General features: G+C 29.3%; 1 long non-coding RNA gene across 1 annotated transcript; it reads right to left on the bottom strand.

Moving 5' to 3' along the window:
• Positions 1 to 247: 247 nt before the first annotated feature.
• On the bottom strand, positions 248 to 3122 carry LOC139863421 (uncharacterized). The gene is made up of 5 exons (XR_011764426.1): positions 2952 to 3122; positions 1077 to 1124; positions 916 to 984; positions 667 to 745; positions 248 to 553 (listed from the first exon to the last, which is right to left on the bottom strand). It is a non-coding gene; the product is annotated as an uncharacterized lncRNA (long non-coding RNA).
• Positions 3123 to 8474: the final 5352 nt, after the last annotated feature.

The raw sequence follows: 8474 nt of genomic DNA, 5'->3' as shown, positions 1-8474 counted from the left end.
TTATTTAAATAAACTCCAAAAGTGTTGGACATAAATTGTTTCCGGGTAAATCCAACCTGATGATGAGTAATACAGCTGCATACCTATAGAGACACTGGTAAAGCAAGACAAGCGTTATGTGTGTAATTACAAATAGACATTGGAAAATTTATAAAGAAACTTGTAATACACAATTGTAGATCAGATTAGCCAAATTAAACAAGAACAAACAAAATTACCCTCAATAGATGAAGCAAATATTGTCATTAACCAAATCAATCTTTTACAAAATACAAACAAGTAAAACTCTCAACTCATTAATTGCTTACAAACAAGTAATTACAAGTTTATAAATTTTCCATGTCTCTATTATAAAAAAAACACAGAAGCCTTTAATTTACTCTATTCATTGATAAGTAAATATGCCTTGAAGATACAGTACCCATACCAACCCAAAAGTCGTCTCCAATAATGTCACTGGACGGGGCATTGTTTACCATGACCGAACGATATGTGACGCGCTGTCTACTAACAGCAAACACATTCTCAACAGAACGTGTGGCTGCCGCGAACGCTGTTCTTGAAACAAAGTTAAAGAAGTCAAATTACGAATGCAACACATCAAAAAAATAATAAAACAAGAGCAACTTAATAAACAAATAAGTAAGAAATTTAAGGCATCATTACCACAAACAAAAGTAGTAGTGTTGTAATGGGACCTCGTAACAGCAGCAGCTGTCGTTGCTGCAGACGGAACAGCAGTAGGCTGTAACAATTAATTCAAAACCAAAATAGTGAAACACTTAATATTAACAGTAACCTGATTATCACAAATTATTAACAGTAATTTAAAACTCGATTAAATAGCATACGAATTGTTTACCTGATAATTTAAAACCTTTGTGACAGTAAAAAAAAAAAAAAAAAAAAAAAAACCTTGAATCCATGTGAATAAGAGATTGCAACCCACTATGACAGTACAAAAACCCTCAAATCAATCAACAACTGAAAAATGCAAATGAAAGCCAAAAGCAGATTATTTAACCAAAGACTGTATAATTCGATATTGTGTAGAAAATGTATTCAAGATATCTAACCTCAATTGCAAAGTCCAAGTGTGTTACGCTATAGCCGTCTTTTGAAACCTGCAACAAAAAAACTTAAATAAGTCGCAAAGTATTCATTGTGGGCAATATTTGACCCGTTTTGACCATCAAATGCAATACCATGAATCAACCGTAAAAACGACAATAACTTTCAATAATTTACTTAGTTAAAGGAGATAGATATATTTCTTCTGTAGCAAGATAATGATCTAAAATTATACATGTACAGATTAATTAATTCGTGGATAGAACTTCATAAAAGTTTTACCATTTCACGTGGGTTGGGACCTATTTAGTAAATTTTTATAGAAAGTCCACAAAACTCAACTTCCGATCCGTTTAGACCTATACATAAGTAAATACATGTTTTAACCCATTACCCGTTGCACCTGAATCACCCAATTTTTACCTTTAGTCACTGTGATGCCAATTAGTTCTAATTAGGGCTGTTAACGAACCGAATCGAGTCGAACACTGAGATTTTTGGCTCGGCTCGTTTAAGATTTTTTTGGCTCGAGCTCGATTCGAACTCGATTAAATTATTTTTAGAGTGTTCGAGCTCGAGTTCGAATATTTTAATATTGTTCGAGTTCGTGCTCGAAACTCGTTTAAATATTCGATTAAAATTTAATTTTTTCATATATATTTTAAGTTTGATGAGTTCGTTCGTTGTCGAATTCGAACTCAAATAAGCTGATTTATCATCATAAAAGATTTCTTGTGTTTTCTATATATTACAAAAGCACAAGAAATGAATGTTAAAAACTGAAACTAAAATGTACATAGATACTCCGTAATAAACTTGAATTACATTACATGTAGAATTTCATCTTTTTTCACTTATTAATATAATGCATTTTTTAAAAGGAGATTGTTCATCCTTCCGATGTGGGATAGGATCACTTTATGTATCTTTGTTTATTACCACATGTCCACATTAGTTCTTATTTACAGTAATGCTCAATATTTTAATATAGAACAAAATTTTACATGAAAAATATAATATATAATAACGAATAATATTGAGTTTGGATTTGTACAGTGGACGTTTGCAAATGAATAATTTACGTCATTCTATTAATATAACTAGATGAATAACACGACGAAAAAGCACTCTAATTATATATAACTAGATAGATGACGATGAGTTTAGCCGTGATCATCATTATTCATAACACTTTATTTAATTAATTACTAATAAATAAATTATGTTATTTTTTATTTTAAAATAAACATTCTTGAGTTAATACGGAGTAATATCTAGTTTTATACACAAGATACCAAGATTACATAAAAATCATCTTATGCCTTAGTGGTAAGTGCATGGGTAGTGTATGCAAGAGGTCATGAGTTCAAATCTTGCAGGGAGCATTATTTTGTTTTTCTATCAGATCAAGCATAAATGGAGCTTACGAACTATTCGAGCTATGTTTGTTCAATTACTCGTTCGACTCTTAAACGAGTGGTAAGTGCATGGGTAGTGTATGCAAGAGGTCATGAGTTCAAATCTTGCAGGGAGCATTATTTTGTTTTTCTATCAGATCAAGCATAAATGGAGCTTACGAACTATTCGAGCTATGTTTGTTCGATTACTCGTTCGACTCTTAAACGAGTCGAGCTAATATGTTCGATTACTCGTTCGACTATTAAACGAGCTTTCGAGCGAGTCGAGTCGAATATTAAGTTTTTCATACTCGGCCCGTGTAACTAATCGAACAACATTGTTTGTTCGAACTCGACTCGAGTTCAAACTCGGTAAAGCTCGAACTCGAAATAGACGAGCTCGAACTCGAGTAGCTCGTTAAAAGCTCGGTTCGTTAACAGCCCTAGTTCCAATCCAGGTAAAGGGATATGGTAAACAGTTACCTAAAACAGCAAGTAGTCTGCAATTGAAAAAAAAAGGTTCAACATATAGGCAAGCATTATCCGATTTGTGATTGTTGCAGAATTGGTGCTTGCTAAGGTACCGGTAAAAGCTTGTGATACCTGTAAAAAATGAATAAAAATATAACTGACATTTTAAACATGTTGGTTACTTCAAATTCTCAAAACTACGCATATGGGTCAAAATATGCCCTTATGACCCATATGGGTTATTTAACCCTAAATAAGCACAATTTTTTATTTTCAAAAGACCGTAACTTGCAATTATACTTCACTTGACACACTCAACCTGTTCAGAAATATTATACCCCCTTTGATGTCTTGAAACATCAAACATGTATAGCTATATATATAAATGATTCTTGAATTTATAAGCATTCTGCGATTGGCATCACTACAGATCAAAGTGCCAATAATAGAGGTAGCAACTAACTATTTTCATATTCCAGAGCTTGAAGTATCATCTCAATGTTGTGATGACCCGGAAATTTCCGACAAAATTTAAACTTAATCTTATATGATTTCAGCACGATAAGCAAAGTCTATTAAACTGAGTCTCATAATGTTTGAACTATTTTCATGTAATCATTTACCTTTCGACTATTCCCGACGATTCACGAACAATTGTGTGTAATTAATATGTAGTATATATATATATATATATATATATATATATATATATATATATATATATATATATATATATATATATATATATATAACATTTTGAATTAATAAAATATACTTTAATAATTTGAATTAAAATGTAAAATAATATATAAAATAATCAAGTTGTTATTGAAATAAATGTATATATAATTCTATGTATTGTAATGTTTGAATATTAAATATTTAATGTAAGGTATTATATATATTACATAATTACTAATATGTAATATTAATGTCTAATACAATAAGTTTTATTATAAATTAAACTATAGTTGTTATATTAATGTTATTACTTTCATTATTATTATCAATAGCAATATCAATATTATTAATATATATATATATATACCCACATAAAATTTGATTCAGTTAATTAATAATCTTAAAATTATCATTAATAATATCTGTATTATTATATATAGTAGTAAAAAAAATTTATGATTTTAATTATTATTGTTATTTTGATAATTACCATTACTAAACTTATTAAGAACATTATTATGGTAATTATTAATATCATCATAATATATTATTATTATTACTCTAACTATTATTAATATTATTATTATTAATATTAGTATTTTAATTACCTTAAAAATAATCAGTAAAAAAATCAATAATATATATACAAAATGATAAAGATACGAATTGGATCCTAATTTGTTACACATAGCTTTCAAAGCTGTAGCAAGTTTTGTTTTCAATCTCATGGATTGTACAAATAAATCGTGTAAAGATTTGAAGCAGTTAACAATCGAAATCAGATTTTTCTTTATCTTATTTTTTTTGTTCTTTCTTCCTTGTTGGTTAGCAAAAACTGTCGACACCCAACACCCTTTTCCTGTTAACCATCGACTAAGTTATGAATCACAAAACCACAAAACTATCACAACTCACAATCATCAACTATCGCCTTTCGGTTCCTGACCAATACATCTTAATCACCACATCAACACCAACACATTATGATTCTTCTAATTCACCATCTTTGGCCCATCTTGATCAACACCATCGTGAAACCAATGATCATCACCAATAAAGCTATTGTTACCACCTTCAAACTCTCTTTCTTCTGACGTTCATTAGACTACAAACACTCATCACATCCGCCATATTTTTTTTTTCCTGTTTATATTCCAATTCCAACCGTCACCCCACCATCTTGATTCATCATCTTTGAAACTAACACAAGCAATCATCAGGAAGCCACTACTACTGCTTGTTTCTGCCTTCAGTTTAAAATAATGATGGATGTTAATGATGAACCGAAAGCCATGGTTAATAATGGTCGCAACTGGAGTTATTCTGATCAGACCTGCCACTGTGCTTCTTCGTTCCAGTTTTCTCGTCGCTGATTTGCTGCTACAACAACAGTACACTTCTGTTTTGGATTAATAAAGATGAGTTCTTTAGTGGTAAGAAAATAGATTTGAATTTATGAAACACACACATATTTTAGTTGAGTTATAAAGAAAGACAGATGTAAAGCACTTTGATAAAGTTGAGTATCCAAGGAACACTAGTGCGTGGGATTCACATTTATATATAATATCAATTGTGTAACAAAATAATGATAAAAGGATGGGACGATTAAACAGACCCGGGACCATGCTTTTTAAACGGCTAACTCAGTTGGAGCCGAATGAAGTTGAGATCCAACATATGCTCGTCTGATAGGCCAAATATCCATTTCCTATTAGTGGGCTTATGACGATTTTCTATCGGGCTCATCATTTTACAATTGGACCGTATAGTTCTATTGGACTTTATTTATGGACTTGCTAATGAAGCAAGAAGTCGAAGCTGTGGAAGGATAAAGGTTACAGCGAATTAGTTTAAGATGATAATTATATTAGTAAAAGATCATAATGATGATGATAATTGATAATGATAAAATGATATAAATTCGATGATGATGATAGTTTATGATAGGCGTGATGTATGATGGTACTATGATGCACGATGATCACGAAAGTGATCCTGATTAGAATAACCACCAAAGTGATGGTGTATGATTTGATGATGATGAGAGGCTTATGTTATGATTATAATTTTGTGTGAAAGAAGAGGAAAACAGAAAAACGAGTTAGATTCAATGGTTTGGTTGTGTATTTGGGGAACTAGAGGTCAAGGGTTCGAGACTTGGGAGCAACATTTTTTTTTTTATGTTAGAGATATAGTTAAGGCTGAAAAGAGGGGTTAAATAAAACAAATATTGGGTTTAAACCAAGATCGAGCTAGTAGCTTAATGGTTAAGGATATTATCAGGACGTTGCGTGTTCAAACCCCGACTTGGGCATTTTTTTTTAAGAGCTACTTCATTGAGGTAGTTTACTTACTACTCATTATTATTATTATTATTATTATTATTATTATTATTATTATTATTATTATTATTAATTGTTATTATTGTTAAGTTAATTAATATCATTACTAACATTGATATAATTTATACTATTATTATCATCATTATTATTAGGATAAGTATTATTAGTATTAACATTATTATTATTATCACTATTTTAGTATTATAACTATTATTTTAATAAACAGATGACATTTAAATATTTTACATCTATATTAATATTAGATATTATTTTGTTTAATAAAATGTTATATTATTTAAGTTACAAATAATATATAAAATGAATATGAGATCTATTACATTATTTAATATTTTCAAGCTTTAATATATAATATATATAATAAATAACCTATATCATATCCTAATTAAAATACCTTAGTAAGAATCTGTTATATAACTACTAAGCATCTAAAATACATAAAATAAATATAATTAGTTTATTTATTAATATAACATACAAATTCTTAATATAAGAAGAATACTAATAATATTAATATATCAACTTGTTAATTGTTATTATGTATTTTAATAAATATATGAATAATATAGGTCGTGAATCCGAGACCAACCATACACTTGTTCAATGACGTCATATGTATTTTTACTACAAAATACAGTATGGTGAGTTTCATTACTCCCTTTTTAAATGCTTTTGTAATATATATTTTTGGGACTGAGAATACATGCGCTGCTTTTATAACTGTTTTACGAAATAGACACAAGTAATCAAAACTACATTATATAGTTGAATGATCGAAGCCGAATATGCCCCTTTTGCTTGGTAACCTAAGAATTAGTAAACCGATCTACTAATTGACACGAATCCTAAAGATAGATCTATGGGCCCGACGAACCCCATCCAACGTACCGGATGCTTTAGTACTTCGATGTTGTTTTATATTGTAGTGACCCGAACTTTTCCATGTTTATATATATTAATTGAGATTGATATTTACATGACTAAATGTTTCCAACGTGTTAAGCAATCAAACTTGTTAAGACTTGATTAAATGAAATAAGTTTCATATAGACAATTGATCACCCAAGTTGACCGGCGATTCACGAACGTTACAAATTTGTAAAAACTACATGTTGTGGTATACATAGACATATATATATGGTTGACATGAGATTATGATGAGTAAGTATCTCACTAAGTATATTAACAATGTGTGATATACATAAGAAATGAGATTACTAAGTTAAGAAACTCGAAATGATATATATAACGATTATCGTTATGATAACGTCTACTAAATACATATGTATCATATTAAGATATTGATACACTTTATTTAACATGATAAAATGATATTTAAATATATCATTAAGTGTGTTAACAATGAACTACATATGTAAAAACAAGACTACTAACTTAATGATTTCGAAACGAGACATATATGTAACGATTATCGTTGTAACGACATTTAAATGTATATATATCATATTAAGATATATTAATATATCATAATATCATGATAATATAATAATTTAATATCTCATTAGATATAATAAACATTGGGTTAACAACATTTAACAAGATCGTTAACTTCAAGGTTTCAAATCAACATTTACATGTAACGACTAACGATGACTTAACGACTCAGTTAAAATGTATATACATGTAGTGTTTTAATATGTATTCATACACTTTTGAAAGACTTCATGACACTTATCAAAATACTTCTACTTAACAAAAATGCTTACAATTACATCCTCGTTCAGTTTCATCAACAATTCTACTCGTATGCACCTGTATTCGTACTCATACAATACACAACTTTTAGATGTATGTACTACTGGTATATACACTCCAATGATCAACTCTTAGCATCCCATGTGAGTCACCTAACACATGTGGGAACCATCATTTGGCAACTAGCATGAAATATCTCATAAAATTACAAAAATATGAGTAATCATTCATGACTTATTTACATGAAAACAAAATTACACATCCTTTATATCTAATCCATATACCAACGACCAAAAACACCTACAAACACTTTCATTCTTCAATTTTCTTCATCTAAGTGATCTCTCTCAAGTTCTATCTTCAAGTTCTAAGTGTTCTTCATAAATTCTATAAGTTCTAGTTTCATAAAATCAAGAATACTTCCAAGTTTGCTAGCTTACTTCCAATCTTGTAAAGTGATCATCCAACTTCAAGAAATCTTTCTTATTTACAGTAAGATATCTTTCTAATACAAGGTAATACTCATATTCAAACTTTGATTCAATTTCTATAACTATAACAATCTTATTTCGAGTGGAAATCTTACTTGAACTTGTTTTCGTGTCATGATTCTGTTTCAAGAACTTTCAAGCCATCCAAGGATCCTTTGAAGCTAGATCCATTTTTCTCATTTTCAGTAGTTTTATCTAGAAAACTTGAGGTAGTAATGATGTTCATAACATCATTCGATTCATACATATAAAGCTATCTTATTCGAAGGTTTAAACTTGAAATC

The sequence above is a fragment of the Rutidosis leptorrhynchoides genome, chromosome 1, assembly GCF_046630445.1.
Source record: "Rutidosis leptorrhynchoides isolate AG116_Rl617_1_P2 chromosome 1, CSIRO_AGI_Rlap_v1, whole genome shotgun sequence".
NCBI lineage: Eukaryota > Viridiplantae > Streptophyta > Magnoliopsida > Asterales > Asteraceae > Rutidosis > Rutidosis leptorrhynchoides.
This window is presented reverse-complemented; position numbering and strand designations above follow the sequence as displayed.